General features: G+C 41.1%; 1 protein-coding gene across 5 annotated transcripts in view; it reads right to left on the bottom strand.

The window, feature by feature from the left end:
* SGMS2 (sphingomyelin synthase 2) overlaps positions 1 to 17,291 on the bottom strand; it is a 109,956-nt gene extending 92,665 nt beyond the window's left edge. For 2 of the 5 annotated variants that reach the window (XM_023734785.1, XM_023734783.1), the window contains exon 1: positions 16,530 to 16,754. The gene's annotated coding sequence lies outside the window, so the exon portion shown is untranslated. Of the gene's footprint in view, positions 1 to 16,529; positions 16,755 to 16,957 lie in introns of those variants that run through there. The other 3 variants (XM_023734786.1, XM_023734784.1, XM_004380221.2) reach the window with 3 other exon arrangements.
* Positions 17,292 to 19,805: the final 2,514 nt, after the last annotated feature.

Raw genomic sequence — 19,805 nt, 5'->3', positions numbered from 1 at the left:
AGAGAGGTTTATTAACTAATAATTACACCAGGACAACAGGCATACACCAGGACTATTCTGAGAAACCAGGATATATCACCCTAACTATCGTATAGTTCATAGAAAATAGCAAGATTTTGTCAAATAAAAACCAAATGGAGTGATATTAAAACATGTCCCTTTTAGTAAAGTTAAAGGAAAAAAAAAGGTTTTAAGAAATGCATTTAAAAAGATGAAGTTCACAGAAGATTTTCTCCATATGTGGGCAACACCCTATTAAACAAAGGATATAAATTAAAGAATGAACCCAAACCCAAACCAAACCCACTGTCCTCGAGTTGATTCCAACTCACAATGACCCTACAGGACAGAGTAGAACTGCACCATAGTGTTTTCAAGGCTGTAAATCTTTATAGAAGCAGACTGCCACATCTTTCTCCCTTGGAGTGACTGGTGGGTTAGAATAGCCACACTTTTCTGTTAACAGCCGAACGCTTTTAACCACTGTGCCACCAGGGCTCCTTAAAGAATGAAGTCAAGTATAAAAACAGGGAATTAATCTCTAATATGACCAGAATCTTAAATCAATGTTTTCTTTAATTAAGAAAGCCAGTCCCTTCTAAAAACGTAAGTAAGCCCTGTATAGACATTTCTGAATCTAAGTCTCTAGTAACTTTTAGTTATTTTTGTTACTAGAAAACATTTGCATGAAAACAAGATTTATATCCTCCTCTTGCTTCTATCCTTCCACCTAAAGGAATAATCCTCCATCAGCGATACACTTAGTATCTCCACAGCAACTAGCATAATTGGAGTGTCGCAACAGGAGGATAATTAAGTGGAAAACAAACAGAAGTAGTGTAGAAGAAAAAAAATCACTTTCACATAGCCTTGGTGGGAAAATAATGGCCAAAAAAGGAAAAACTTGCTGAAAAGAACCCTCTGGGGTTGCTAGTCAGTTGCTACTAGGGCAGTGAAGCCCAAACTTTCAAGGGCATTAAGATACTTAAGTGTGCAATGAAGCAAATAAAAGCTTCAGGAATGGCAAACTGTACAGTGTAGCTGCAGATAACTTTGTCCAAACAACTCAGAGGTGGAAAAAGGCTGAAGTTTCTGAAATAAATGAGAAGTGATTTCCACAGGGTTTCACATATGGTCTCCCAAGAAGGGTATAGGGTTCAAGGGAAACATTCAAGAAGAAAAGATTAGAGCTAAGCAAGGCTTTTTAAGGAGTCCCTGGGTGCTGCAAAATGGTTAACCTCCGGGCTACTGTGATGGTTAATGTTACGGGTCAACTTGGCTAGCCTATGAATCTCAATGGTTTGGCATGTGCTCTCCTATAATGTGATCTGATGCGAGCAGCCAATCAGTCAAAAGGGGAGTTTCCTTGGGCGTGTGGCCTGTCTCCAGTATATAAATGGATGTTCTGGCCAAGCTCAAGCACTGTTTCTCGACCCTGCACTCTTCTAGTTGCCTAACCTCCGGTTCTTGTAATGTTAAGCCTGAAGAAGTCTCTGGCCTGTTGCCTGACCAGCAGATTTTGGATTTGACAGTCCCTGTAACCCTGTGCACCAGCAGATCCATGAATTTGGGATTTGCCAGCCCTTCCACTGTGTGAGCCATTTCCCTGAAGTAAATTTCTCTGTATGTATATTAGACATGCTTCACCAGTTTTGCTCTGCTAGAGAACCCAGACTAAGACAGCCACTAACTGAGAGGCTGGAGGTTCAAACACACCCAGAGGTGCCTTAGATGAAAGACCTGGAAGTCTGCTTCTGAAAGGTCCCAGCCTTGAAAATCCCACGGAGACTAGTTCTACTCTGCACACATGGGGTCGCCATGAGTCAAAATGGACTCGATGGCAACTGGTGAAGCAAGCTTTTGGAATCAACCATTGGCAACTGTAGAGGACAAGGAGGAGGAAGAAGAGGAGAAGGAAGTATAATACTGGATAAAATGTGTCCCCAGCCCGGGCAAGTTACAGAAAACAGATGGCATGGGAAGAGGGTAGCAGATTGGGAATCAGGAAGGCAGATTTGCCTCTGCCTGACAGAAAACAGTGGAAGGCAATACAAGCAAAAAAAAAGCAGTATTTGAGAATACTCAACTCATTAATTCAGCAAACATGTGCTGAATGTCTGTACCATACATTAAACATATAAATACAAAAAGTGTATAAATCCTGCTCTCAAGGAGCTCACAGTCTGGAAAGAACACAGTTATTAGCAGAAAATCATATTACAACCTGGTAGGCAGTCCAGTGACAGAGAAAGGGCTAGGTACTTGAACACAAAGAAGGCGTCTAGCCCCTAGAGGTAAAGTGTAGAAGGGAGAGAATGAGGAAGTTCCTTGTGGGGAATGCTGGAGGCCCATTCACTTGAGCTTCTAATGGCTCCCCTACAAATGCTCAGCAAGATCACACATATCCTCTGCATTGCTAAACGCAGTGCACACAGTCTTCTCATCTTACTCAACAACTCAAGAACTTACAACAGAACTGATTACTCCATCCTGTTTTAAACACTTGATTCTTTTGGCATTTGGGACACTGCTCTTCTGGTCCTCCTCCTACCTCATTGGTCACTTTTTGGTCTCCTATCTGACCTATTAACGCTGTTATTTCTCCGGGCCTGAGCTCAATCTCTCTTCTCTGCCTACAAAATCTCCCTCGGTGATTCTAGATTTCCATTCTCAAGACCTTATATACTACTTTTATGTTGAGTACATAAAAAAACTCCTGAACACAGGTCTCTCAATCATAACTGGCTATTTGACATCTATCTCCATTAGGATAACTAATTGGCACCTAAACTACCCAACAGCCAAACCAGAACTCTTATTTCCAACAATGCCCTTATCCATCAAAAAACTAGGAGTCAGGCTTGATTTCTATTATTCTCTCATGTAATACATACAAACATATCTGTAAGTCTTGTTGATTCCATCTCCAAAACTCTCAAATCCACCCACCTCTATCTCTGATACCACTATCTTACTCCAAACAGTGCCACTTCTCATGTAGAATGCTGCCAATAGATTAATTGATCTCCTTGCTTCTATTCTTGCCCCCTTCTATTTCCCTCTCTGCCCAGCAGCCAGAGAGATCTGTTACAAACATAAATCAGATCATGCCCCTCTCCTCCTAAGAACACTTCACAAGACATTTGGAATAAGATTCAGACTTCTTATAAAGCCTGCAAGCCCTACCCAACCTGGCGCTTCCTCCTCACCACCTTATCTCCTACCACCCTCCACTTCATACACTGCAGCCCGACTGGCCTCCTTTCCATTCCGGTGTATACCAAGCTCCTTCCCTCCAGAGGCTTCAGCACATGCTGTTCCCTATGCTGGCTCCTTCTCCTCCTTCACTTCTCAGTTCAAATATGACCCCTTTAGATAAACCTTTCCTGACTTTGCTAGACTATGCCTTCCCAGTTACTCTCCACTATATTGCCACATTTCCTTTAAAGAACTTACCCAAATCTGTATGTTTCTGGTTTATTTATTGGTTTTACTTGCTTCTCATCGGATCATCCTCCTTTTTTAGCACCTTTTCTTCTCTCAGCGCATAAACTCAGACATCTCCGCTGGGGTAGACGCCTTGATTATTGTACATTGCTGAATCCCCAGAATCAAGAATAATGTCTAGCACATAGCAAGTGCTTTAAAAATTGTGTTGAATACATTAATTTCAGGAGGAATTGATGAGGGTTTGGGACTATGTCTCAGCCACTTGTGTATTATAGGTATTTGATAAAGTCAACCCATTTATGAAATCCAAGACAACGTTTCTGAGAACTTGTTGAGAGCAGTGGCTTGTTCAATGGCCTGGGGGAATTTTCACTATGAAATCCTTCCTCGATATTTCGTTGCTTTCCTCCAACAGAATTACTCTCCCTCTCTTTCTTTGGTACTGTGCCTGTGTCTTGTTACATTCTAATCTTATCTGTTCCTGGCAGACCGATATTTGATATCAAATAATGATTTCTCTGCTCTAGATTTTCCAGTGCCCTCGCTTCCCAAATTGTCACAATAAGCAACTGAACAAGAGCACAAATTAGTAAACAACAATACGCATATAAAAAAGGCAAAGGTAGGGTGGGGCAGGGTAGGGGCCCATAACAGGTAGACAGCAAGGTGACAGATGAGAGGAATTAAACGTGGCAATGCCCTGAGTTTTGGAGACCAGGCCAGGCGCTGCACACACTCTACCATATCCCAGCTCACAAAGGCAGATAAGCAGCCCTCTCTTCTATTTGCAGGAATCTAATAATCTAAATGGAGTCCTGATGGTGCAGTGGTTAGGAAACCAGCTGCTAACCAAAAGGTCAGCAATTCGAATCCACCAGCCACTCCTTGGAAACCCTATGGGGCAGTTCTACTCTGTCCTTTAGGATTACTGTCTAAGTCTGAATCGACCCGACGGCAATGGGTTTGTTTTTTTTTTTTTTTTTTTGGTCTTAATAGTCAAAATATTTTATTTACAGGCCCCAGCACACCTCCTGGCATCCAAATTCACAAATCTAAAATATAAATGACTTACAGAGATGTTTCACTGAACCGTTTGGCCTGTTCACTCATACTGGCTGAAGGACCAGAACTAATTTTCTATGGCCCTCACTAAGTCAACTCCAAGATGTAATTCTGTGTCTAAAACACCATACCATCACTGAACTGTACATGTGGAAATGTGGAATTGGAAAATGTTCTATGTTATATATATTTTTACAACAATAAAAAAGGAAAAAGAAAAACCAAACACAATACCAAAGTCATTGGATGGAAAATATTAAGGGGTTATTCTCAGATTTATGTGAGGTCTTCTTGCTTAAGGATAAGGCTGGTGGAAGCTACAATGCCCAGCACAGAAGCTGCTAGTCACAAGTGGCTACTTTGCCCTTGAAATGGGCTAGTGCAAATGGAGATGTGTCCTAAGTATTAATTACACACTAGATTTCAGACTTTTGGAAAAAAGTAAAAATCAAGAAATTTATATTGATTATAATTGATAATATTACATATTGATAATACTTTTATATACTGGGTTAAATAAAATAGGTTATTAAAGTTAACTTCACCTGTTTCTTTTTGTTTTTTGTAATGTGGCTACTCAAAAACTTAACTTACGTATGTGGCTATCATGAGTGGCTCTCATTATATTTCTGTTGGGCAGCACTGAGTTCTCAGGGGATGGTTACCTCCTGGGGGGCAGGTCAGCACGTTGGTCCAGGGTCTGGTCTTTGCAAGCTCAGAAACTATTTCATCAGTTCATCCAGGAGAGAGAAGCTCAGGAGCACTGGTTCATACTAACAAGAGACACTCCAGAGAACATCAATTGATTAATTTACCAATGATGGCTGGGAGATGTGATAGATACCCTTCTTGTACTAGTGAAGGCTACTTCATAGCTGCTTAATACTGGTTTCTAAGACACCCTCATCCTTCTATGAAGAAACTGGTAGGGAAAAGCAAACCACTTACCAAGAGTTGCTTTATGAGGGCAGAATGCAAGCAAATGAGTCAGAGTCCTGTGGGTCCCTGTACCCACAGAGCCTGGGCTTGGGAAGTTTCCAGACTAAAGAAATGAGAGCCCAGAAAAATCTCCTCCAAAAGCACTTTAGAACACAAACAAAAACTTTTTTCTTTTCTCCATATTTCTTTGAGTTTCTTCCAAACCTTCACATTTATAAAGATAAACCAATCCAACTTATGTGTATATATATATATTTTTCCTCTAAATTAACATACTGACTCCAAATCTAAAAAGGGTACATTTAAAAGAACTATAAATATGAAAATATTCTATCTCCATGGTTGTAGTGTTTCTAATTTTTTCATACTTCTACACAAGACAGTCTCTTCCCCCCAGAAACAGCTATATATTTATATCATCCAGTGAATTTTCCACTCTGCCATTTCTTTAAAAATCATCAAAATCCTACAGTACTGTTTCATTTCTTAAGACACAGGAAAATTCCCAAACTTTTATTTCTTACATTGCTTCATTGTACAAAAGGGGAGCCCTTAACTGAAAGAGGTCGTCTCCAAATCACTATGTAAGATTGTTATTGGAGAATTCCTAAAAAAAAGAAAAGAAAAAAAGCTAACCCCATCTATTATGACAATCCTTGCTATTTTTAACTTAAAAAGTGACACTGCCATCCCAAGATACTGTTACTCTGGGGAACTTCAGCCCTCTAGGTGCTTACTGTAGACGATCCAGTGAATGATATCACCTTTTATTTGTTTAATTCATTAGAATTTATGAAGCCCTTGCTCTCAGAGGATCCATACTGATGTTATTAGGCACTCAGAGCAGATAACAGGTTTTACAAAGCTACAGGGAACCTGGAGTCAAAAGTCAACTGATAACCTTTACCAGCATCACCATCAGCGGCTTGTCATCTTACCCCAAACAAACACAAGGTTATGACCACCACTACGTGGGACACAGAGCCACGTTTCTATTAGGCAACTCTGACCAAAAAGCCCGAGGTGGCTCTACTTGCTCCAGAATCAATAAGGCTTCTCTTCTTGTTGAAACATTAGCATTGTCATTTTAAACATTTCCTAGGTACAAAGAGGAAACCCTGGTGGCGTAGTGGTTAAGAGCTACGGCTGCTAACCAAAAGGTTAACAGTTTGAAACCATCAACTGCTCCTTGGAAACCCTATGGAGCAGTTCTACTCTGTCCTATAGGATCACTATGAGTTGGAATTGACTCAATAGCAACACGTTTTTTAGTTACAAAGATGTATTCAATTATTAAAACTCCTGCCCTCCTAAAGTGGTTAATTGTATATGTAAAATAAAATAGCCCTAAAGATGGACACCCACTGTGTCCATGACAGTAAATCACAGATGGGGCTGCTCTCACCTAGAGCTGGTAGAGAGGAGCAAACCAAAACATAGATTGTAGCTCTCTCTATTAGTCTCCAATGCTACTGTAACAAGTTACCACAGATTTAGTGGCTTAAAACAATACAAATTTATTATCTTACAATTCTGGAGGTCAGAAGTCTGACACAGGTCTCACTTGGTTAAAATCAAGGCATCTTAGGGCCACACTCCTTCCTGGAATGTTTCCTCGCCTTTTCCAGCTTCTAGAGGCTGCCCGTATTCCTTGGCTTGTGGCCTTCCTCCATTCTCAAGGCCAGCAGCAGCAGATCAAGTCTTTCTCATGCCGCCTTCTCCCTGGTTCTGACTTTTCTGCCCCCCTTTTCTTCATTTAAGGACTCTTGTTATTACATTGGGCTCACATGGATGATTCAGAATAATCTCCTTATTTCAAGGTCAACTGATTAGCAAACTAAATGCCATCTGCAAACTTAATTCCCTTTTGTCATGGTACCTAATATATTCACCGATTCTGGGAACTGGGATGTGAACATCTTTTGCTGCTGTTGTTCGTCGACGTTGAACCATGGCAATCCCACGTGTTACAGAGTAGAACTTCGCTTATAGGTCTGCTTGGCTGTAATCTCAATGGAAGCAGATCACTAGGTCTTTTCTTCCCCCACAGGACCGCTGGGTAAGCTTGAACTGCCAACCTTTAGATTAGTAGTCGAGCACAAACCATCTGTGCCACCCAGGGACCTACTGGACCTCTTTGGGAGGTCATTATTCTGCCTACCACTATTTCCAAGAGCAATTAAAAAACAAAGAAACCTCAAGTGTACAAGCTACTCTCCTCCAATTAGAACTTTTAACTATTTTAATTCACAATAGGTGACTTTTCAGAAGTGGATTGCCAGATCCGTCTTCCAAGGCACCTCTGGGTAGGCTCCAACCTCCAAAGTACTGGCTAGTAGTTGAGAGCTTAACCGTTTGTGCCACCCAGGGGACTCCTTATAGCTTGCTAAACTGTATTACAAGGGAGCATACTTTTTGGCATTAACTAATCCATCATAAAAGCTATGACATCATATATACACACATGTAAAAATACTCCATGACATTCTTCCAGAAGCAGCAGTATAGAACACTAATTTAACCATAACGATGTCCTTTGTTGCTATTACAATTTGATAGCAACTACTGGGGTCATAATAACTGGTTGGTTAAATAACTCACTGAACAAATGCAAATCTCAGAAGACAGTAGCAGCTGTGTTAAATAAACTGTCTCAGGGCCTCCTAAAGAAAGACGCACAGCTTCGGCAGGGACAGTAGGGTTTGTGATTCCTAATGTCTCCTGGCATTTTCTGGGACAGTGGTGCTCATGGTACAATACAGCCCAGAAGGCCGAGCTCTGTGAGGCACAGTACCAGTTGTGCTAGACGCACCCCAACAGCATCTGCAGGGAGTGCAGGCATATTGTGGTTGCAGCTTCAAAAGCCTTTCAGCATTCACGGCTGACATTATATACTTCTTATGAAAGGTCTTCAATTCAACAGCAGTGCATAACCAACTTCAGTTATTTTATTTTAACCCCAGAAGAAAGACAGGGAGGGCTAGGAGTAGAATGCAGACCCTATCAGCACAAGCAACAGGTGATAGTGGCTATTCTATCTCAGGAGAAACAAATTTCCTTAGTGAGAAAGAAGGATTCAATTTTGGAGGTAACAGAATTGAAACCTGTTTTAAAAGTTACAGGTGCAGCTTGTATGTAAAAAAATAATGATAGCACGAGGGGCAGGATGGAGGGGACTCATTGGCTTAGGGGACACTGAGCTTCTACTAAGGGTGGTAGAAAAATTTGGAAATGGATAATGGTGCTGGTGTACAACGTGATGAACACAATGTCATTAAATTGTACATGTGAAGAATGCTGAAATGGCAAAGCTCTGTTTACATATATATATAATTTATCAAATATATATATACCGATTTATAGATATTATATATATTCAAATACATATATTCTGACTCATAGCAACCCTATAGGACAGAGTAGAACTGCCCCATAGGGTTTCCTAGGCTGTAATCTTTACGGAAGCAGACTGCCATATCTCTCTCCCATGGAGTGGCTGGTGGGTTCGAATCGCCAACCTTTCAGTTGACAGCTGAGTGCTTAACCACTGGGCCAAGAGGGTGTCTTATATTTACAATTAAAAAAAAAAGATAGCTGAGCCACTTAGTAATCACTATGAGTCAAGCATTATTCTAAATGTTTTATACATATAAAGTTATATAATCCATATGGTAATCTTATAAAGTAAAGGCTATTAGACTATTTTCTTTTCTTTTTACAAACAGGAAATAGAGGTTCATCTGAGGAAGTTGCTCAAGGTTACCTAGTGGCAGGTGCTAGTGCTGGGACTCAAACACAAATCTGCCTAAGCCATCAGGTGTTCACTTCTGACATTACTTCCTGTCCTGAAGGCAGAACACGCCAGAGAAACATTCCAGGAGATGGGGTGACAGATATACAATTCTATATCAAAGTATATCAATAAAAGATCTGGCACATCACCCTGATGGCGAGATTACAGAGAGCAATGAAGGATACTGGGAACTGCATGGGCATTAGATTCAGCTGGTCCTGGCTTCAAATCCTGCTCCACTTCTTATCGGCTCTGCAGCCTCAGATGCATCAAGCTTTCTAAACTATTTCTGCACCACCACAGCGAAGATAACAGTTTCCATTTCAAAGCGCTATCTGAAGATGAAGACAGCATCTCACTTAACCTTCACTAGTACGGAAATCCTTACAACTGGACTGATAAACAACATCATGATTAATGGAGAAAAAAATTAAAGTTGTCAATGATTTCATTCTACTTGGATCAACTATCATTGCCCGTGGAAGCAGCAATCAAGAAATCAAACAGTGTATTGCACTGGGCGAATCTACTGCAAAGATCTCTTTAAAGTTTTAAAAAGCAAAGATGTCACTTTGATGATAAGCCAGGGTGTTTTCAGTCACCTCACAGGCATGTGAAAACTAGACAATGAAAAACAAAAGACAGAGGAGAATTGATACATTCCAACTGTAGTGTTGGCGAACGATATTGAATATATCATGAATTGTCAGAAAAACGAACAAATCAGAAATACAACCAGAATGCTCCTTTGAAGTGAGGAAGGCAAAACTTTGGCTTGCTTACTTTGGACACGTCATCAGGAAAGACTAATCACTAGAAAAGGACATCGTGGTTGGTAAAGTAGAAGGTCAGCGAGAATGAGATAGATTGACACAGTAGCCACAACAATAGACTCAAACATATCAACTGGGCAACAGTCCCCGTAATACATAAAGTTGCCATGAGTTTGGGGCCGATGGCAACTAACGACAACTATAACAACAAGTACCCGTCTCATCGTTATCTGCTCTTATTTAACCATCATTATTTTACTGCAATGGCTCTAGCTTCTGTGATTCGTGAAGCTTGGAGAGCCAACTCAATCATTTGGTCTCCCTGTTTCAAAGGCTTCACAGTTAACTACCACTATGGGCCTTGTCCTGAGAGGTCTCTGCTTTGGAGATGGGTTGCTACTAAAGCTATCCCTTCTTAGTTTTGTCCCTCTCAAGTGGTCCATGATCCGAAACCACTTATTCTTTCTTGAACTCTCTTCTCTACCCTTAAATAAAAGCTCATTTCTACATATTTTCTCTAGGTGTTAGGTCAGATTACCTAATTAAAGTAATTCCCAGGTGAAGCTTCAACGAAAAGTACCCTTAACACTTCTAGGTGGTGTGTGCACGTATGTTACGAGGCAGCTTCCCCAGATGACTCTCATTGGCAGAGCAGGCCAGAGAGGCTCTTGACCCTGGGCTTCAGGCCCTCCCAGGCCAGGCTCTCCAGGGCCTCGCAACCATGACCCCACTCCCAGCTGCAACAGGATGAGCCAGTCACCAGCAGGTCTCTGGAATAAAGGGATTAGGGACAACCCTCCCAGGGACACAGAATTTGCCTCTGGCACATTCCCATCTTTCTTTCTGCAGTTGTTTTCCCCAGAGTTAGCCTACCTTTCAGTCCCTTCAATTTGTGGGGAAACTTTAAAAAAATTCTTATCATGCATTTTGCATTTCTAATTAATTTAATGAAAGAAAGAAAAAAAAACAAACAAACCTAAACCCGTTATCATGGAGTCAATTCCCACGCATAGTAACCCTACAGGACAGAGTAGAACTGCTCCATAGAGCTTCCAAGGAGCGGCTGATGGATTTGAACTGCCAGCCCTTTGGTTAGCATCCGAATTCTTGACCACCGTGCCACCAGGGCTCCATTTAATGAAAGGAGGGCGTTAAATTCTAGTGATAGGTACTCAGCGCCCAATTATCCATAAATGCGATGCCTCTGTCACACAGTTACAATTAGGTAGCAATCTGCCTTTATTCAGATATTCATCAGGCACCTTCTTGGTATAGGCAAGTACTGCCAGGAAAACTTGGAGGTGGGGTGTCTAGGGCAGAGAGTTCAGCTCCTTCCCAGTTTTGCCCAAGGCTGGCTCTGACATCAAAATCAAAATGCATCACCACAAAAGCAAGCCTCAGCGAAGGCACTACCAGGCAGAGAAGTGGCACTTTCCTGAAGGACCCTGTCTTAGTTATCTAATGCTGCTATAACAGAAATACCACAAGTGAATGGCTTTAACACAGAGAAATTTATTTTCTCACAGTTTAGGAGGCTAGAAGTCTGAATTCAGAGTGCCAGCTCTAGGGGAAGGCTTTCTCTTTCTCTCAGCTCTGGAGAAAAGTCCTGTCCCTTTAGCTTCTGCTTTCTGGTTCCTTGGAGATCTCCATGTGTCTTGGCAGCTATCTTATCCCATCTCTCCTCTCACTTGCTTGTTTTAATCCTCTTTTATATCTCAAAAGAGATTGACTCTAATCCTGCCTCATTAACATAACAAAGACAACCCACTCCCAAATGGGATTATAACCACAGGCATAAACCAAAAAAACAAACCCATTGCCATGGAGTTGATTCTGACTCATAGTAAGCCTATAGGACAGAGTCCCATAGGGTTTCTAAGGAGCGCCTAGGTGGATTTGAACTACCAAATGTTTGGTTAGCAGCCATAGTGCTTAACCACTACGCCACCAGGGTTTCTACAGGCATAGAGGCTAGGATTTACAACACATATTTTGGGGGGATACAATTCAATCCATAACAAACGCTTTCAGAGTTTTCACTTGCCTTGACTCAGTAATTGGCTGGTCTTTTCTGCCTCTCTAGCTTTGAATATGTTGCCTTTCACTTCCTCTCACCCACTCCTCTTTAAAAAGATGGCTTTTTTTTTTTTTAGTTAAATACTTTTTGTTTTTATCATGGTAAATAAATATGTAACAAAACGTTTGCCATTTCTACAATCTTCAAAGGTACAGTCGAATGACATTAATTATGTCCATCATGGTATTCAGCCATCACCATTAACCATTCTTAAATTTTCCCATCACCCTTAACAGAAGCTCAGTGTTCTGTAAGCATTAACAAGATGACTTTTAGTTTGTCTTTTTTCAATTGCAGGAAGGGGTACTTTGGAAGAAAAGATCCATACATAAAACACTCAATTCAGTTAATGCTTATTCTTAAAAAAATTCTAACAATTAGTCCAAGTTTAATTTGAAAGTTTTAAGTAACACAAGCTGTCTAAGACACAGACTGTAAGGCTGTATCTGAAATTGTTGTGAGCGAATCATCAAATGATACGTGAGTTTGGCAGTAGGGAAAACCCACTAGTAAATAACTCATTACCTTATTTATACTTTAAATCTATTATCTGTTTACTTAATTCTGCTTTGAATTACAAGTCATTGTTAGAAATTAATAAACTGAACTGATTTGGGTTTCTGTAAGTGAAGAGGCTGAATTTAACATCACTCATATTCCACATCCTTTATCAAAAATTATAAGGATAAATTAACTAAGAATGATGGAAATATAAACCAAAGGCTAAATTAAAATTTTGACTCACAGCAGCAAAGAAGGTGTTACAGTAAAACTTGAGAAAATGTAAATGAAAAAAATGTATCATTGTAATGAAAATTAGCTAATGGAAATTTCTTACACGTTCTTAAATCAACCCCAAGATGTCTTACTAATGGTATACTTTTCAAGAGACCAAACAACAAACTTGTAAAGTTTTTAAAAAGGTGACCTGTTAAAAATTAATAAAGCTTATTCGAAACCTGGTGATAAATCTGCTAAATGCAATATTTGAAATATTTAACTTCCCTATGTGACTGGGTACTAAGGAAGCAAACTGTAGAAGCAGCGTTTACTTCAGAGACATTCCCGGCAAAATTAGCACCGTTCCATTCTTCTAAAGTTGCCCATCAAAGAAGTCCAGCTTTTTGGCTAATAACACTATCAAATATACAAACAGGGGTTTAAGTAAGTCTGTATGTTCCATTTTCATCTGATAACTTCCTTGTATAATTAGCTCTGGACACATTGTGCAGCTCTACACAGAAGGCGGATACTATTGCTGCAATCTTATGAAAAACACTACAGGAACATAGAAATTAAAACTCCTACATTTTAAATTAAAGGGAAAGGAGAAAGTTTTCTAATTCTGAATACGGTTTTTAAAAAGAAAGAAGGAAAGAAAAGAAATCAAAGGCAGCTAAATTAAGCATTACATTTCACTTTTTAAAACACAGAATTACTGAAATAATCACGGTGCGCACACAGATACAGCTAAAAGGATATTTAGTGCAGAGTTGTTTAATACCATGAAAACTAGAAATAAACTAAGTGTCCAACAATAGGGGATTGGTTAAGTCAAGATATATTCACACAACAGAAAATGATGCTGTATAAGAATATTCCAGTGACACAGAGAGATGTCCATGCAATATAGCCGGGTGAAAAAAAGTAAGTTAGAAAACAGTATGTAGAAAATGAACTTGGTTTTGTAAAGAGTGACTTTCTAGCTATGCAACTTCAGGAAAGTTATTTGATTTCTCAATATCAGTTTCCTCCTCAGTAAAAAGGGGATAATAATCGTACTGACCTCATAGGCATGGAGTGCGGATTACAGGAGTGTCCGTGCATAGAGCAATTGGCACATTGCTTGGCCCACAGCAAGGCCAATATATGTTAGCTCTTGGTATTATACGTGCGAAGCGGTAAAAAAGAATGGGAAGATACAATATTAAGTGGCTTTTGGTTGGTCAGATTATGGCTGAATTGTTTTACCCGTATTTTTAAATTTTCAATAAGTAAGACACTACTTATAATATGGGGAAAATTAATAAACTGAAATATTCATACACAATGATAATTCAGAAACTAAATCTTGGCTGAATGGACCTTTCATATTTCATTTAAACAAGCTTGCCTGGAGCATTTAAAATTATTTAACTTAAGGGCTGAACTTGTCTATAATATTTTTATTGGATAAAGCAAAACATACTTGCATTGTTCAGCCTCGTAAGAATTTATGAGCTCCAATGCAAGAACCCTTACGAAGGCATTATCAAAGCGAGGCAGCCTAGTTCATTTTTCCATGTTTCTTCCCAACTCCCCACCTCTCTCCCACTTCTGGGGTTCTTGCTCCTCCTTTCTGCCTTCCCCCACCCCCATCCCCAAGCATAATCAAAGACCTGGGTCTCTCTCTACTGGACTGTAAGCCTCTAAAGGGCAGTAACTGTTCCTTCACCTTAGCGCCCCTAGCACCTAGCACAGTGGCTAGTATATAGTCATTGCTCGCTAAACATTAACCGAATGAATGAACTGAATAAATGTCTCATAGTAGCAGTTAGGAAGAGGCTTCAGTTCCCCTATAAGAGAATTAGATAAAAGTGAGTAGACTACTCTTAAGTCTGAAACTGTCTAGAATTCTCAGTAATTGTTCCTTTAAAAAACAAACAACATCTCACCTCAAGGTATTATTTCTTGAAAAGAAAAAAGTTCTCATTGTATTCCATTATCTATTTTAATAGAGGTAAGAAAATGATATTTTTTCTCCTATACTCTGGGCCAGATGTTTTATAAATACCATTTTGTTTAAAGTCTGACAAAAGTCCCAGAGAGTTCAAGTAACTTGCTCAAAATAAAACAGCTGATAAATTACTGAGATAGTTTCAGGTCTGATGTCCATGATTTCTCTACATTACACTGTGGAAAAACATGTCCCATGACCTTTGACTCTAAACGTTGATGTTATAGAAATGGTAACACCAAATGTTCTCATTAACTTCAGCAAACGCTTAAGATCCTTCCAAATATTTTCCCTGGCTTTTGTGAGGTTCGTGAGAAGAGAAACTGAGAAAAGAAGGTAGCAATCCAAACGTGTCCAAGTGTTTTACTCCAGCTTCATAAGTCAACCACCTTTACTTAAAAATAAAACTAAAGAAACCAAATTAAATATTAACTCTTATAAAAACACTTCAACCAGAAGACTGTTCTAAAGTAAGAATATGAGCAAACCAAGGGAAGGGCGATACAAGGAAAATTTTGCACTGCTTCCTTAAAAAAAAAGGTAGGGGTAAAGTTTTAGAGAACTTTCCACACATTCACTCTTCCTCCAAATCCCAGGTTCTTCACTTTCAGCCCCTGTCTGAGTGGCAGTTCCCGTGACACAAAGTTGGAACCAAAAACTTCTCAGATATCCACACTTGAACTTCCTGCAAACCCAGCACTTGTCAAAAGAGACCCCTAACATGGATTTCACGTGCTAAACCTCAGCCCACCAGGCTGATAAGCAGGAAAATGTGTGAAAATGAATTGTTTATTTCCTAAACCAGCTGGAATTTACTACTATTTATATATAAACAGCTATGATTTATTGACGTCTGGTTGCCAGAAAACATGTTAGGTGTTCTGCACTTTAATTTTCATGAGGAAGTAGTTATAATCACCCATTTTACTGGGTCAGAGTGTTGAAGTAACGTGCCCGGGGACCCACAGCTAATAGACCTTGAAGTTAGGGGAGAAATCAATGATTTGAAAAGTTAAGTATAGATTGAAAATCCATCACCTACCCAGAGACACTAAACAGTTGAAATCTCTTCAAAATGTACTATACGTATCAAAATGATTTTACGGTCACATTAAAGCCCACAAGACTTGAAATAGAAGCGTGGCAAAGATTAATAAAAACAAAAGATTACAGGGCATCTGAGCTATTTCAGGACCGCAGGTCATTAATAATTATCCACATGCCACAGATCTTGACGGGGTCCACTCCTACATATTTGCGCTAAGAAGTCAAGTCTCTCTTAAGGGGAGCAAGCTCTGGAATGCCAAACATTGAAAGATTTCTGTGTGGGCAGCCCAGAGCTGTGCTATTACCGTTCACACATCATTAGTAAGTGCCTCTCAAGAGAGAACAAGACAGTCCCTCCTCCGCCACCCGAACTTCATCCATGACCTCGGGTGGCTCTGGACAACGTATGGCTTAACCTGTGTCCCTTCAACGCCAGGACCGAGTTACCCGAAATGGTTACCAATGAATGGGCTGAATGCTCAAAGCAATGAGACTAAGTCACACAACCGTCAAACACAACCGAGGAAGGATCCCGGGGGCGGGGCGGGAGGGGGCAGGATAAGGGCCACGTCCCTGGTTATTCTTGCACCTTCCCCTCTCCTTGCGCTCCGCAGGACGCGCCGCTTCTCAGCCCATCCTCCCCTCCCCACAGCCTCTCCGGGCGCTCCTTACCAGCTCGCAGCAGAAGGCACTTGCTCCCGGGAGGGGGATCTGCGAGGGGGAAGAGTCCGTTGCCGCAGCCGCCGCGGCCAGCTCCAGGCACTGCCACCCCCGGGCCGAAGCCGCTGGAAAGTTTGCTGGGGGTCTCGCCCTCTGGCGCCGCGGCCCCGCAGGGGAAAGCACCTCTCTGGGTCGCTCTGGCGGCCGCAGCCCCCGAAGCCGCACTCGGCCTCCCTGCAGCACGGGCCCGGCTCCGGGCGGCCGAGGGCGGGGTCTCCCTGCCCCGCTCGGCCGGAGGCTCGGCGCTCGGTGTTTACCGCGGCCCGCGCCCGGCTCTCCCCGCCCGCGGCGCGGCCCGCGCCCTGCGCCCTGCGCGCTCCTGACATCATTCATTCTCTCACACCCTCACCCGCCCACTCCATTTCCAAACAGTGACTCACCCGCCCGCTCGGTGGCGGCAGCGGTGGCGGCTGCGCTCCTTCCTGCTGCTGTGGCTCTGCTGGCGCACAGCGGAGCTAGAAAAACCGGTACGACTTCTTAAGAAGAAATCTCCAGGCGACCCTCCCCTCGGCCAGCCTTTAAAGGTGCAGGGTAGGAGGGGCTTGGCAGGCAAGGCAGATTGGCGCTGGGCGGAAAGGCTGAGGGCCCCGGAGCAAACCTCTCCGTGCGGTGACAGAGATCAATCTGAGAAAGTTATTTGCTTGCGACTCAGCAAGTTTTAGGGGTGGGGCCAGGAAGGGATCCCCCACCCCCGCACCCCGACTGATTCAGGAACTGCTTCCTGACGGTGATGAGTGAGGTTCAGGATCACAAGTGTTTATTCAAAGGGTGTCGCCCGGGACCGAGTCTAGGAGGTGGGTTTCCAGACCTCACAGGGTTGCCTGCCAGGGTCAGCCACGAGCTGCTTGATGGCAGGCAACTCTAGGTATGAGCTGGGAGGGTGCTCCAAGTTAATGAGGCTAATAATACTTTCCCGTCGCTGACTAACCACCGTGTCATTTGTCCTATTAATTGATTTGCTTCTCATTTAGGGTAAGAAACCGTAACCAAAATAAACAAGGAAAGAATGATTCCCTCCTCAGCTGAACGCTGCGCTTTTCGGCAGCTTTTGGGGCACAAGACGGCCGTGTGAGTTCGTTTTTTTATTGTTTGTGTGGTTTCTTTGATGAGCTCCTCAGTTATTTTTTTCGAAGGGGTATTGCCATCTTAAAAATGTTCAAGGCTCTACATTTCCTGGCAATTGCTCTTTATACACCTGCTGGGCAGTTTTATACATAAATGATGTCAGCTTCAGAGATTCTAACCAGGATAACAATCAGAGGGCATTTGACCAAATCGATATGGAATTTAATTGATAGACACAGTGTTAATATCTATGATGTAATAGATATTATGTTAATATCTACTTACAGATAAGGTAATTATGTTTAGAATTTGCTTTGGCTTATAGGTGTTTCCATATAATCAACAAAAATAATCAGAGGCATCTCTGGGTACCTAGTACGAATATAACGTTGGTAAACAATCATTTATCTATGGTTATTAAACAGCCAATTAGAAAAAAAGGGCATGCAAGGCGGCCCCTCAAACTGACAACTGTAGGATGTTGTTACAATACAGAAGTTTCCCCTAAATGAAAACGGCCCTGAATTAAGCAAAGAATCAACATTATTCTTGTGGAAAATGCACTCATACAGAGCTATCGAAAGGTAAGAAACCAGAACACCAATAACTAAAATGTATTTTTCCTTGGGTTTCCTTTTCCTTTTCAATAAGTAACTCATTTTCAACTTAAAAAAGCCCAGGCATTTTGCCCAGAAAGCAATAGCAAATGGATTGGTTTGCTAGTCAAAGTAAATGGAAATTCAAACCAACAGTTTTTACAGACAAGCACAGGTCTAATTCAGAAGCGTGGGTGTCTTGTCCATTGGTAACATAGAGGGACCAGATTCAAATATTTAGAAACAGGCAACTTTGCGGGAGGGGGCAGTATCCACCTACTCCCAACTTCATGACCCAAATATTTTATGACATTATGGAGGTAGGTATAAATAAAATGTCCTACAGTGCTCAAAAAATGATGTTGTGGAGTATACAAATGATGTTTAAAAGCTCAAAACATATCCTGCTGTCCTTTTCTGCACTGTTGCATGATGTAAATCCTGCTGCTGCGTCAGAAGAAAGCCTCTGTCTGTCAGGGAGGCTTTTCAAGAGGTAGTTTTGAATTTGTAGGTACTATTGTGCCTTAGTTTAAATACTGTGAAATACATAATTAGGTCATTGTATTGTATCACTTCAATATCCCCAAGTAAATATAATAGTATGAAGTTTTTCCATTATAAAGTAAATTGTCAACATATGAAAGCAAATGATTCATCTTAATTTCTATGGTTTGAAAAATAGTGATTTATCAGTCTCACAGAAAGAGGTGGGTTTTTCTTGTTTTTTTAATTGCGCTTTTTATCCTTACAATGTATCAAAGTTTACTGAAGCCATGATTCATCACCTTCCAAAATTAATGATGCTTAATGCTCTGAGGGATAGAAAGGACTGACAGGTAAGTGTGTTCTTGTCAATTTTTTTTTCTAAACCTGTGCCTTCAGTAAATCAAGCTCTACAGATACTCCTTTGATATGATAAACATCTGAAGATAATTCAAAAACAGTTGCAGCAGTACATCAACAGGGAACTGCCAGAAATTCGAGCCAGATTCAGAAGAGGACATGGAACAAGGGATGTCATTGCTGATGTCAGATGGATCTTGGCTGAAAGCAGAGAATACCAGAAAGATGTTTACGTGTGTTTTATTGACTATGCAAAGGCATTTGACTGTGAGGATCATAAAAATTGTGGATAACATTGCAAAGAATGGCAATTCCAGAACACTTAACTGTGCTCATGAGGAACCTGTACATAGATCAAGAGACAGTTGTTCCAGCAGAACAAGGGGTACTGTGTGGTTTAGAATCAGGAAAGGTGTGCATCAAGGTTGTATGCTTTCACCATACTTATTCAGTCTGTATGCTGAGCAAATAATCAGAGAATCTGAACTATACGAAGAAGAATGTGGCATCAGGATTGGAGGAAGACTCATTAACAACTGCATTATGCAGATTACACAACTGTGCTTGCTGAAAATGAAGAGGACTTGAAGCACTTACTGATAAAGATCAAAGACTACGCCCTTCAGTATGGATTACACCTCAATATAAAGAAAACAAAAATCCTTACAACTAGACCAATAAGCAACAGCATGATAAACAGAGAAAATATTGAAGTTGTCACGGA

Source organism: Trichechus manatus, unplaced genomic scaffold (assembly GCF_000243295.1).
Source record: "Trichechus manatus latirostris isolate Lorelei unplaced genomic scaffold, TriManLat1.0 scaffold00071, whole genome shotgun sequence".
NCBI classification, from domain to species: Eukaryota; Metazoa; Chordata; class Mammalia; order Sirenia; family Trichechidae; genus Trichechus; species Trichechus manatus.
Note: the sequence above shows the minus strand (reverse complement) of the source record. Positions and strands in the feature narration are given on the sequence as shown.